At 51.5% G+C, this 13,814-nt stretch overlaps 1 pseudogene; it reads left to right on the top strand.

Annotated features, from left to right (window-relative positions):
• Nucleotides 1-13,044, top strand: part of LOC123171068 (uncharacterized) — a 38,193-nt pseudogene extending 25,149 nt beyond the window's left edge.
• Nucleotides 13,045-13,814: the final 770 nt, after the last annotated feature.

Genomic DNA, 13,814 nt, shown 5'->3' with positions numbered 1-13,814 from the left:
TGTGACGAAAATGAAGCATTGCCAAACTATATGATTTTGTAGGGATGAGCTTTCTTTGGCTATGTTATTTTGAGAAGACATAATTGCATGGTTAGTATGCTTGAAGTATTATTGTTTTTATGTCAATATTAAACTTTTGTCTTGTATCTTTCGGATCTGAACATTCATGCCACAATAAAGAGAATTACATTGAAAATTATGTTAGGTAGCATTTCACATCAAAAATTCTGTTTCTATTATTTACCTACTCGAGGACGAGCAGGAATTAACCTTGGGGATGCTGATACATCTCCAACGTATCTATAATTTTTGATTGTTCCATGCTATTATATTATCTGTCTAGGATGTTTTATATTCATTTATATGCTATTTTATATGATTTTTGGGACTAACCTATTAACCTAGAGCCCAGTGCCAGTTTCTGTTTTTTCCTTGTTTTTGAGTATCGCGGAAAAGGAATACCAAACGGAGTGCAATTGACCTGAAATTTCACGGAGATTGTTTTTGGACCAGAAGAAGCCCACGGAGTACCGGAGATTGACCAGAAGAGTCCCGAGGCCACCACGAGGATGGGGGCGCGCCCTACCCCCCTGGGCGCGCCCCCTACCTCGTGGCCGCCTCGTGGACCCCCCTGACTTGTTCCCAACGCCAACACCTCTTATATATCCCCAAACTTCCAGAACATAACCTAGACTGGGAGTTCCGCCGCCGAAAGCCTTTGTAGCCACCAAAAACCAATCGGGACCCTGTTCCGGCACCCTGCCGGAGGGGGATCCCTCACCAGTGGCCATCTTAATCATCCCGGCGCTCTCCATGATGAGGAGGTAGTAGTTCACCCTCGGGGCTGAGGGCATGTACCAGTAGCTATGTGTTTGATCTCTCTCTCGCGTGTTCTTGATTTGGCACGATCTTGATGTATCGCGAGCTTTGCTATTATAGTTGGATCTTATGATGTTTCTCCCCGTCTACTCTCTTGTAATGGATTGAGTTTTCCCTTCGAAGTTATCTTATCGGATTGAGTCTTTAAGGATTTGAGAACACTTGATGTATGTCTTGCATGTGCTTATCTGTGGTGACAATGGGATATTCACGTGATCTACTTGATGTATGTTTTGGTGATCAACTTGCGGGTTCAGTGACCTTGTGAACTTATGCATAGGGGTTGGCACACGTTTTCGTCTTGACTCACCGGTACAAACTTTGGGGCACTCTTTGAAGTTCTTTGTGTTGGTTGAATAGATGAATCTGAGATTGTGTGATGCATATCGTATAATCATACCCACGGATACTTGAGGTGACATTGGAGTATCTAGGTGACATTAGGGTTTTGGTTGATTTGTGTCTTAAGGTGTTATTCTAGTACGAACTCTAGTATAGATCAAACAGAAAGAATAGCTTCATGTTATTTTACTATGGACTCTTGAATAGATTGATCAGAAAGGATAACTTTGAGGTGGTTTCGTACCCTACAATAATCTCTTCGTTTGTTCCCCGCTATTGTGACTTTGGAGTGACTCTTTGTTGCATGTTGAGGGATAGTTATATGATCCAATTATGTTATTATTGTTGAGAGAACTTGCACTAGTGAAAGTATGAACCATAGGCCTTGTTTCCTAGCATTGCAATACCATTTACGCTCACTTTTATCGCTTGCTACCGTGTTGTTTTTATATTTTCATATTACAAATACTCATATCTATCATCCATATTGCCCTTGTATCACTATCTCTTCGCCGAACTAGTGCACCTATACAATTTACCATTGTATTGGGTGTGTTGGGGACACAAGAGATTTGTTGTTATTTGGTTGCAGGGTTGTTTGAGAGAGACCATCTTCATCCTACGCCTCCCACGGATTGATAAACCTTAGGTCATCCACTTGAGGGAAATTTGCTACTGTCCTACAAACCTCTGCACTTGGAGGCCCAACAACGTCTACAAGAAGAAGGTTGTGTAGTAGACATCAGTGCCCTCGCTTCCCTCCAAGACGCTGCAAATGGTGCTCCAGCTCCTGACGGGCGACCCGGCGCTTGCCGCGCTCCTAGTAGACAGGTGCCTCCTATACCAATGCTCGAACAGGGAGGCCTTCGCGAAGCAGATGCCTTGCTTGACATGTGGGGGTTGCGCCCAGCGGGCCTTGAGGGGCCTCACGAGAATCCCATTTTGGTGGCTCCTGTGATTGCCGATCATGTGGCGCGCGCCCCTGATGTGGTTGCAGGGGGGCGAACGCCGTCGAGTACTCCTGGGGTGACCGCTGGAGAGCAGGTGCCGTCAGGTGCTCCTGAGATGACTGCTCCTGAAGCTCCAGCAAGTGCTCCTAAGGTGGCTGCTGGTGAGCAGGTGCCATCCAGTGCTCCTGAGGCTGCTGCCCCTGAAGCTCCGACAAGTGCTCCTGAGGTGGTGGTACGCAGCCTAGCCGCAAGGGGCCGTGCTCCGATCCTCGGCTCACCTCGTCTAAACTTTGGGGCACTTCGCAAGAGAAAAGGGCTCTGGGGCTGAAGTGGTGATTCCCCTAGCCCCTGAAACAGAGGAAGTACATAGCCGTAGACGAGTAAGTACCTTATCTTTGTGGTTCTTCGAGTCGCGTCCTTTCCTGACCCTAGCTCCTCGGGATCTCTTCGGCTGCGGCGGCGAAACCTCCTCGGGAGCAACCTCCGGAGGCCCTTGGTCCGCTCTCGATTCCAGGCCCCTCACGACAAGCATCCGCGCAACGCACGGGACCGGCCCGCAAGGCAGAGGCACCGCTGGAAGGCCATGAGCCTGTGATCCCAGGACCTTTCCTCCGCGACTATTTCTAGGGCACAGGGGGCATGCCGAGGGCTCATATGTTCATGCCTGTTGGCAGCTGGGTTGCCCCGGCATCGGTGTCATCCTCGAGCGGTGAGGCCGAGATGTGTAGCGCCTCCGCCAAGGTCCGGGGATAGGTTGAAGGGGCACCGGCCTCCATCCCCCTGTCGAAGGCGAGCGAGTCGTCTCGTGCCTCGCCGGCAGCCCGTGGTGTGGAGGAGGGGCCCTGCCGTGCACTGGAGCTCGCGCACAGGTGCATCATCGTCTAACATGACCTTTTCCAGGAAGCAATGAGCGCGCTAGGCCGGCTTGGGGGAGAACTTGTCGACATCGACGCAAGCCTCAAAGCGGAGGGCCTCCGCCTGGCACGCGAGTGGCATCAGCTGAAGGTCGCCATCAACCTTGGGCATTGTCGGTGTCAAAACCGGCGGATCTCGGGTAGGGGGTCCCGAACTGTGCGTCTAAGGCGGATGGTAACAGGAGGCGGGGGACACGATGTTTACCCAGGTTCAGGCCCTCTCGATGGAGGTAATACCCTACTTCCTGCTTGACTGATCTTGATGATATGAGTATTACAAGAGTTAATCTACCACGAGATCATAGCGGCTAAACCCTAGAAGCTAGCCTATGGTATGAACGTTGTTGTCCTATGGACTAAACCCTCCAGTTTATATAGACACCGGAGGGGGCTAGGGTTACACAGAGTCGATTACAAGGGAGGAGATCTACATATTCGTATTGCCAAGCTTGCCTTCCACGCCAAGGAAAGTCCCATCCGGACACAGGACGAAGTCTTCAATCTTGTATCTTCATAGTCCAACAGTCCGGCTAAAGTATATAGTCCGGCTGTCCGAGGACCCCCTAATCCAGGACTCCCTCAGTAGCCCCTGAACCAGGCTTCAAAGACGATGAGTCCGGCCCGCAGATTGTCTTCGGCATTGCAAGGCGGGTTCTTCCTCCGAATATTCCATAGAAGATTTTGAACACAAGGATAGTGTCCGAATCTGCAAAACAAATTCCACATACTACCGTAGAGAGAATAATATTTCCACAAATCTAATCTGCTGACAACTTTTCATAACGTGACATCACACCACGGCCTAGTAATTATTCGAACCGTTTCTCCCAGCCTGCCACTGCATGTTTCGTGAGGCGGTTTTATTGGCACGTCTTGTCGAAGAAGAGATCGTGTTCCCCTTATTACGGGATTCTTATCAATACGGGTGTGGGTAATACAATCGTGCCTGTTGGTATGACTCCTTGATTTGAGGCAAGTTCCAAACGGCCACGCGGAGGACGCTTGATATTCATCCTCTTTATAAAGAGGCCAAGGCCTGTCCTTTTCTTCTCGCACTCAATCGAACCCTTCCCCCACCTTGAGTCCCAACACCCAAGGCTCAGGCTAGGCGCTTCGGACCTTCAATCATGTCCGGATCCAACCTTCAAGGTCGGTGGATGCCCTCCTCTGTCACAGAGGAGGACATCAAGAAGCTAAGAGAAGCCAGGTATCTGACCGCCAAAATCTCACACAGGCTGCCTGCTCGAGGGCAGGTCATTCCCACTCCCGAACCCGGCGAGAGTGTCGTATTTGTCTCCCACTTCCTCCGAGGGCTAGGCCTTAGTCTAGATCCTTTGTTAGGGGGCTCAAGTTCTATTACGGGCTGGATTTCCATGACCTGGGCCCGGATTCCATCCTTCACATCTCGTCGTTCATCGTCGTGTGTGAGGCCTTCCTCCATGTCACCCCACACTTCGGCTTATGGCTCAAGACCTTTAATGTGGAGCCGAAGATGATTAATGGGTGACACGCAGAATGCAGAGGTGCCGTAATAAGCAAAGGCGCCGATGTTCCATGGCCAAAGGGTTCCTTCCCGGAGCTGTCCAGCTTATGGCAACGGGAATGGTTTTACATCACAGCTCCCCGCGGTACTAAGTGGGTAGCCGCCCCTGCCTTCTGCTCGGTCCCCCCGCCACAACTGGCGTCATGGATCAACAAGGGGCTGGACTGGGGGCCAGTAAATGATGTGCCGACATTGCAGAGTCGCATCCGAGATTTCCTCGAGAGAGATGTCAACCTTGTCAAGGTAATGCAGGTCATGCTAGTTCGTCGAGTCCTGCCTTGCAATGGTCGACCTCTCCGTATGTGGGAGTTCAACCCGGAAGGACCGCGAGCTATTCAGCACTTCTTCGGCATGACGCTCGAAGAGATGTACAGATTGTTCTTTGAATCACAAATAAAGTGTCCAGACACCACCGAGGATGCGGGTCTGAGCTGCAATCGTCCAGATACCCAAGTAAGTAGTTCTTCGGCCGAACATGTTGTCTCTTTATTTATCACAACATCATTCTGAAAAGTCGCTCTTTGACTAGGACTGGGTAAAAAAGGCGAAGATGATCAGGTGTTCGGCCCCCCTTCCCGAAGGCTCAACAGATCCAGTACTGGCCAGAATGCTTGAGCTCGCGCCTTATCAAGCGCCCTCAGGGGAAGATAAAGGAGGGAATAAAGAAGCCAAAAGTGGGCCTCACTCATTATTCATCCAAACTGGGGGAATTAGTGCCTTCGCGAAGGAGGATAACCGGGGAGGAGAATCTAAAATTCCTTCTCCCAAGGAAGGAAGAGGGCCGCCTCTGAAGACTTGGAAACAATGGTTTCCAAACGAGGGAAGAAACCTATGTCAGGGGGCCCTACCCCGGAGGGCATCCTTACCGCACAGTACCCGCAAGGGGACCAGCCCTCCACCGAGCTGTAAGTAAACGAAAGTACTCCATAGTAAACATATCCTGCTTTATTTCTGAGGATAATAACCGAGGCGTATGTCTTGTAGTTCGGATCGTAGCCCTTCTCGACAGAGTTCGTCTTCGGGGGATCTTCTTCCGGAGATGATGGAGAGCGAAACACCTCCCCATGCCTCCCCGCCTCATGTGGCGGACGACCCTGAGGTGTCGTCACGGAGGATTTCTCCTGATCCGCCAAGGCCATAGGGTAACCCTTCGGCCACCCGAAGTTCGGAGTATTCGGCTCCTAAGGAGAGCAACAGAAAGAGTCCGGGACTGTCCGGTGCGCGACCAGACGCACTGATGAATCTTCTGGAACAAGCAGCTATCTCAGAAGCGCATCGTACGCTAATGGGTACGGTGGTTGAGAGGATTTCATCTGCCAAAAGCGGGTTGCATGAAGCTTTTATGAGCCTGCTGAGAGGCTTTGAGGTACGCAAAGTAATATATATGTTTTGACGGTACCGCACACGCTAGGTGTGCCCTATGCAGATAGTAGCCCCTGAGACTCTGGTTGCTGTCGAAAACGGCAGCAAACAGAGGATCATAGTCCCAGGTAATAATCATGTCGCCTTCATGTGCAGGTGGCTGAAGGTCCGGTGGCTAGCCGGACTGGTGAGTTTGCCGAACTGAAGCGGCAACTTGATGCGGCAGATGCCGACATCGTGCTTGTAAACAAGCGGCTTGACGAGGCACAGGGTATGTATTCTCCGATAGTCAACATTTATTAAGAGGAGCATAATGCTAGTATCTTTAATATGCTATGACAGCAGATGGAGCTGCCGCCGTGGAGACCCTTCGGGCGGAACTTGCCCAAGCCAAGGAACAAGCCAGGAAGAGTGATGCAGCTGCCCTAAAGGCAGTCGAAGAGCTGAGAGCCGAATAGGCTGCGCATTGCCGGAGCAAAGAGAAAATAGCCAAGATGGCTGTTGAGTTGAAAGATGCCGCCGACCGTTATGAGCTTCTTGAGAAGGAAAGCCAAACGAAGATGGCGGACCTGGAGAAAGCCATGGTAACAGCCAAGGAAGCCCGCTCTAAAATTAGGGCGGCGAAGGAGGAGCTACATTAAGCCGGAGATATTGCGGCTGGGAAGCCCTTTTTGTTGCGGACGAAGTTCGGAGATCCTAAGTATGCCCCTCTTGATCAATTATGGAGTTCTGCAGACGCATACGTGGATTTGGCAGAGCGTGCGCTGATGCGACCGAGTTTTTCAAAGATCAAAAAGATCACGAAGTGGAAAAGCTGTTCTGGTCGCAGTTCAATGTTCCGGTGTGTCCGCTGCTGCTAAATGAGCGAATGGCCGAGTGGGTTGAGCTCCATAGGTTATCCGGGCTTGCCATGAGGTCTGTTGTGGATCATCTTTGGCCGGAAGGACCAAGGCCGAATAGTTATTATGGCTTAGTGCAACGATTCCTTGGTGCTGTGCCGCATATCGACGCTATGAAGAGGTCGGCGTGCATAGAGGGTGCGCGGATGGCTCTTGCCCGTGTCAAGACATACTGGGCCGAGATGGAGGCCACCGCTATTGCAACCCAGAGTTCGGCCGTAGGCCGAGTATCGGCCAAGCACTATTTTGAGGAAGTCCTCGAAGGCGCTCGTTTAATAGAGCCTCAGTGCTTGAAGAGTATCATGTTCTAGTGACATGTATCCCAATTGTAAGAACAATGTTATTTGAATTATAAAGGCTGTGTTTATACTTTTGCCTGAAAGTATTATTATGCCTCCTGTGCGGTCGTTTATGTATGTATGTATATATATATATATATATATATATATATATATATATATATATATATATATATATATAACCTGAAAGTTTGCAGTCGTCGGCTTCAGCCCCCACGCATATAATGCGGGGGTGTTCGCAAAAGAGCGTGTTCACACTTGATCCAACGTCTTGGTCCATTAAGGAGGTGGTAGCGCGGCGAACGAGGCAATCGGACTATATTGCTTTAACACTTTCACTTAACCATAGGAGTTTGACAGTGGGGCTACTATATAGCCCCTGGTACTTCCGCGCTCATCCGAGTACGGGGCGCGTACGTACATGACCGGGAAAACCGGCCCTTCGTTAATGCGGAGGAATCCCGAAGATTCCGCTAAGTCATCGAGTGGTTGACCAGTCTCGCGCTTTATCATGACAGTCAGTTTTCGGCTTTCTCTACTGAGGTGCTCATCCGGATGAACCAGGGCACAATCGCAGTAGTTCTCCCGGTGCCACCTTAGCCGATAGAGCGGAACGTAAGGTAGCAAAACGCGGGAGCCGGGCAAACCCAACATTTGACCAAAGACATGATTCGGAGCTGATGCATATAAGGCCAAACTCGCGACGCCGAACACTCCCTAAGGTATTCGGTCTTTACAACATATACCGGGCTGAGTAACGCCCTTGATAATGAACCCCAAGTGTCCAGGTACGTGCATTATTCTGACATGGCGAAATGCCAATAACGTCAGCATCCCTCTCGGTTATACTGAGTATCCGGAGGATGTGAAGCAACAGGAGGCAGTAAAAAAGGTTTACACAGGGTCTTAATCTAAAAAGAAACCTTTGAGCGGGGCCCTGCTGCATGTCTGCGCCAGTGTCTCTGTTGTGCCGTATCCTGGAAGGGTGTAGCACGATTATCATTTGTAAAAGAGAAAATTTTAGGTGAAAGTTGTCGTGCGAAAAATTGGTTATTCTCAATAAACCATTAAAATTCAAGATAAGTAAGGTCGAGCCGAACTGTAGTCCTTTTTACATGCGGGAAGCCCCTGGTACCGCCTATGGGGGTATATCCATCAAACCAATCTCAGGTTTATCTAAGCTGTTACAGCTAATGGTACGCCGGACTCGTCTAGCAGTGTCTGCGGTCTTGACGACCGATCGTTTACTCTTGGTTGGAGAGGCCATTTAGTGTTCGGCTGCTAAAGCCGCCACACGTTCTTCCGCGCGTAAGGAACGCTCAACATTTCCGCTAACTGTGATGATGCCACGTGGACCGGGCATCTTAAGCTTAAGAGAAGCGTAATGCGGTACTGCATTAAAACGAGCGAAAGCTGTTCTTCCGAGTAGTGCTTGATAGCCGCTTCGGAATGGAGCGATGTCGAAGGTTAACTTTTCACTTAGGAAGTTGTCGGGAGAACCGAATACAACCTCTAGTACTAGAGAGCCCGTACAGCGGGCCTCTGGGACTGGTATTACCCCTTTAAAGGAAGTATTACTTTGGCTGATTCTTGTCGGGTCTATCCCCATTTTGCGGACTGTGTCCTGATATATCAGATTAAGACTACTGCCGCCGTCCATGAGGACTTGGGTGAGATGGTATCCGTCGATAATTGGGTCTAGCACCAAGGCAGCCAATCCTCCGTGCCGGATACTTGTCAGGTGATCCCTGCGATCAAAGGTGATTGGGCGGGCCGACCAAGGGTTGAACTTAGGGGTGACGGGCTCTACGGCGCATGTGTCTCGGAGTGCATGTTTGCTCCTTCTTTTTGTTACGTGAATCATATTCATTGTTTTGACCTCTGGTGGGAATTTTTTCTGTCCCCCAGTGCTTTGCTGGCGAGGCTCATCCTCGTCTTCACTTGGTGTCTCCCTCCCCTTGTGTTCGGCGTTTAGCTTGCCGGCCTGCTTGAAGACCCAGCATTCTCTGTGGGTGTGATTTGCAGGTTTATCGGAGGTGCTGTGAATCTGATATAATTTGTCTAGAATCTTGTTGAGGTTGGACGGTCCATCTCTGTTGCCTTTGAAAGGCTTTTTCCGTTGACCGGGTCGAGATCCCCTGAATCCGGCGTTTACCGTTGTGTTGTCTGGGCTGTCTTCGTTATTTCGACGCTTGCTTTTACTGCGTCGTGGTTTTCCATTACCATCCCTGACTTCGGATGTGCCTGGGTCGCTGGTGCTACTACGGGCCAGCCAGCTATTGGCCCGCGCAAAAGCGGGTCATAAGGCTTGTTAGGGCTGCCATTGTCCTTGGTTTTTCTTGGCCGAGGTGTCTAGCGAGCCATTCGTCGCGGACGCTGTGTTTGAAAGCTGCTAAGGCTTCGGCGTCCGGGCAGTTGACGATTTGGTTCTTCTTAGTGAGAAATTTCTTCCAAAGCTTTCGGGCTGACTCTCCGAGCTGTTGAATTATATTACTTAAATCGTCTGCATCCGGAGGTCGGACATAGGTCCCTTGAAAGTTGGCCCTAAAAGCATCCTCAAGCTCCTCCCAACTTCCAACTGAATTTTTGGGGAGGCTCTTCAGCCAGTGCCGAGCTGGTCCTTTTAGCTTGAGGGGCAAGTATTTGATGGCGTGGAGATCGTCTCCGCGAGCCATATGGATATGGAGGATGAAGTCCTCAATCCAGACCCCAGGGTCCGTCGTTCCGTCGTACGCCTCTATGTTCACGGGTTTGAATCCTTCTGGAAATTCGTGATCCAGCACCTCATCGGTGAAACATAGGGGGTGCGCAGCACCCCTGTATGTGGATGTGTCATTGCGTTCTGACGGTTATAGTGTTCGGTTTTGATTATGCGCTAGAGCGTGCTTCCTAGATCCGTAGATGGATCTGGTCACGCCGGACTTTTGATGCAAGTCCTCGCGTGGATCATGTGCTGATTTATGTGCGGCCTTGTTAGCTGCCCTATCGCGGCCACGAGGTGGTCGATCCGACGGGTCGGCCGTTTTATTTTTTGGCTGTGTGGGCTCTAAGGCCTCATCATCGAATTCAGGCAACAGCTTGCACTTTGGATAGCTCTTTGTGTGGCAACTACCACCATACTTTTCTTTAGTGTCGAGCACTTTGTTCCATCTACTGTTGAGTGTATTATGCGCGGCCTTAAGCCTTTGCTTCTGCTTCTTCAGACTCCTCGCGGTGGCAATAATCCTTCTACGGAGGTTTTCTTGTTCCAAGTGCCTTTCCGGGATGATGTGTGCGTCGTCGTCCGGACTGTTTTCCTCTCCGGAGAGAGGTTGATGAGCTTTATCCTCAGTGTCGACGTGTTCGGACAGCGGCTCCGTACTATGTTCGCCGTTCGCTGGTTCATCCTGCTCTATCTCTGGGTCAATGTGGTCGTCGCTTCCTCTGGGGTCGACCGGGGTGTTATTTTTTCTTGCGCTGTTATCGCTATTTTTGCCGAGGCGGGATTTGGAGTGGCGCCTACGCCGTCGCTTTGATTGCTTCTCGAGGGAGCTATGCTTCGCTGGATCCTTCCGTTCCTCATCATTGTTTTCTTTGGGTGTATCTACCATATATATATCATGTGATGAAGTGGCTGTCCAGCGCCCTGTGGGCGGTGGTTCCTGTTCGTCTCCTGCATTGTCGTCCATACCGTCGATGTCTTCGGAGCCGAAGTCGAGCATGTTGGTTAAATCGTCGACAGTGGCTACTAAGTGGGTGGTGGGTGGGGAGTGAATTTCTTCGTCGTCCGCATCCCATTCTAGCCGGACATAGTTCGGCCAAGGTTCTCCTGACAAGGAGAGAGACCTTAATGAATTTAGCACATCGCCAAAAGGCGAGTGCTGAAAGATATCCGCAGAGGTAAACTCCATGATCGGCGCCCAATCAGATTCGATAGGCATGGACGCAGGCGGTTCGGGGCCTGTCGCTGGGGATGAGTCCGAGGATCTGGGGAGACAGGTCTCGTAGGAGGTGAAGTTAGTATTCGGCTCTATCGCCACTGAGTGTGTGGCCTCCGAGGCGGGGTCCATCCACCCGTCCTCGGACGGCGCAATTTGTTTCGGATTGAGGGCCGGAGTAGTTGCAGGTGTGATCTCCCGAACATTGCTCGAGATGGCCAAGCGAGTTGGCCCGCAGTGCAAAGCCGCCGAATACAAAGATCTGTCCGGGGAGGAAAACCTCACCCTGGATCACATCGTTGCTGATGATCGAAGGAGCCATCTAGCCTTACGGTGACGGCACAGTGGAACTCTCAATGAAAGGACCAATGTCGGTGTCAAAACCGGCGGATCTCGGGTAGGGGGTCCCGAACTGTGCGTCTAAGGCGGATGGTAACCGGAGGCGGGGGACACGATGTTTACCCAGGTTTGGGCCCTCTCGATGGAGGTAATACCCTACTACCTGCTTGATTAATCTTGATGATATGAGTATTACAAGAGTTGATCTACCACGAGATCGTAGAGGCTAAACCCTAGAAGCTAGCCTATGGTATGATTGTTGTTGTTCTACGGACTAAACCCTCCGGTTTATATAGACACCGGAGGGGGCTAGGGTTACACAGAGTCGGTTACAAGGGAGGAGATCTACATATTCGTATTGCCAAGCTTGCCTTCCATGCCAAGGAAAGTCCCATCCGGACACAGGACGAAGTCTTCAATCTTGTATCTTCATAGTCCAACAGTCCGGCTGTCCGAGGACCCCCTAATCCAGGACTCCCTCAGGCATCTGCAACATGAGCAGGCCCGGGCGGATGCCGCGGTGTCCCTCGCGGCTTCTCACGAGGCCCGCGCCCGCGCTCTGGAGGAGGCCGGCGTTGCTGACCGTCGTCATGAGGCGGCCGAGGAGCGGGAGAGGGAGCTCCAGTCTTCGAACGCCGCCCTTGAGTGGCAGGTCCGAGCGCGCGGGGCCGCCCTAGCGGCACCGCCGAACTTGGCCCCCTCTGATGAGAAGGGGAACCAGGAGCATGAGGACGCTCTGGCGCTCGGGGTCTTCGAATACATCCTAGAGCTCGAGCGTCTGGAGGTGAGGGAGCGCCAAGCGGCCGCGGTTGAGGACGCCATTACCGCTCAGGAAGCCAGGGTCCAGCAGGAGATCGACCAAAGGGTGGCGAAGATTCGCGCGGCTCTTGCTGGCGAGCACCGCCGAGAGTTGAGGCTCCAGGAGACCCGGTTCGAACAGCAGCAGGTCGAGCTTGAGGGCAGGACCGTTGCCCTCAGCGCGAGGCTGGCCATAACAGAGCAGCACGAGAGGACCACCAAGGAGGCTCGGGCCTCCGCCCAGGCCGACTTGGCCTCCGCCCGAGCCGACTTGTCCTCACTTCAGCAGCAGGTCGCGAGCGTTACGTCACTTGTGGAGATGGCCACAAATGAAGCAGACCGCCGTCGGACGATGCAGCGTGGTCGTTCCTCGATGCTCGAGGACCTCAGGGTCAGGGCCAACCGGGCCTTAGACACCATTTGTGAAGAGAGCATCTCCCGTCCGCAGGAAGATGATGACGCCAGCTACCTCCACTTCTTCACCCAAGTCGTGACCCGCCTGGAAGCCCGGGCCACGAGGGCTTGCCAGCTCGTTGAAGAGAGAAGTCGGAGCCTTCTTGGGTGAGCGTTCTCACGCGTCTTCAGCTACCTTCTTAGCCTTGACCCTGACTTTGCCTTCAACGCCGCGATAGCCCCCGTGCCCGTGGTCACCCAGGGCGATCTGGCGAACTGGGTGAATGACCATGTGGACGACCTGGTCGCAGAGTTCGCCCCTGAAGACGGCATGATCGTGCTTGCAGCCGAAGAAGGCGGTACGGATGGTGACGATGAAGACGACGCCGGCGGCGGCGCATTAGGCTAGGCCTGCATTTCCCTTCCTGTCCTGACCTGCATGCCAAAATTTTCGGGTACAGCCCTGCGGGGCGTGAAAGCATTTTTGGAGGGGGGGTCCCCTTATAATGTATGAAATGATGATATGCTTTTGAGATAGATTCTGGAACGTGTTGTCGTGAGCCAGGAGGCTCCCGACCAAAGTAACTGTTGCGACTTATCTTTGCTGCCGTTGGTCTTGAGCGGGTTCTGGTGTTGCGGAAGCACTCCTCTCCCGAGGCAGGCTCTCGGGGGCTCGCAAGGGTTTAAGCCTCCTGGGGAGCCTGCTGGCCCGCCCGAGAGTGCCTCGCAAGGAGCCGATTGCCAGATTACGGCAAGGTGTGCGCGTAGTGATCCTGCGGCAGTCGCGTGTCTGACCCCTAGGGGTCCTCGACGCCACTCGGGCTATGTAACATCCCGATTCTCGGAATGTTTAAGCAAAAGTTTTCTCAAAAATCATGGCGAGAAATTTTTGTTTGTTTCATTTGTTAACAAAGCTTAAATTAGACTTTTCTATTCGGAGGATTTAATTTCAACTAATGTGAACCTAAATTAAAATTTGTGTTTAGTTCTTTTCTCTTAATCAGTTTTATTTTCCCTTCTTCCGCATATTAAAATATGCGCCTTTGAATTTTCTTTGGTCTTCTGAAATCCGTTAGATATTTATTTGAGCTTCTTTTCCTTCTCTAGATTTTCCTAAAAGGAAAATCAATTTCTTTTCCTTTTCTCAATCTCGAGCACAATTCCCTTGGACCAACATCT

The sequence above is a fragment of the Triticum aestivum genome, chromosome 7D, assembly GCF_018294505.1.
Source record: "Triticum aestivum cultivar Chinese Spring chromosome 7D, IWGSC CS RefSeq v2.1, whole genome shotgun sequence".
Taxonomy (NCBI): Eukaryota; Viridiplantae; Streptophyta; class Magnoliopsida; order Poales; family Poaceae; genus Triticum; species Triticum aestivum.
Note: the sequence above shows the minus strand (reverse complement) of the source record. Positions and strands in the feature narration are given on the sequence as shown.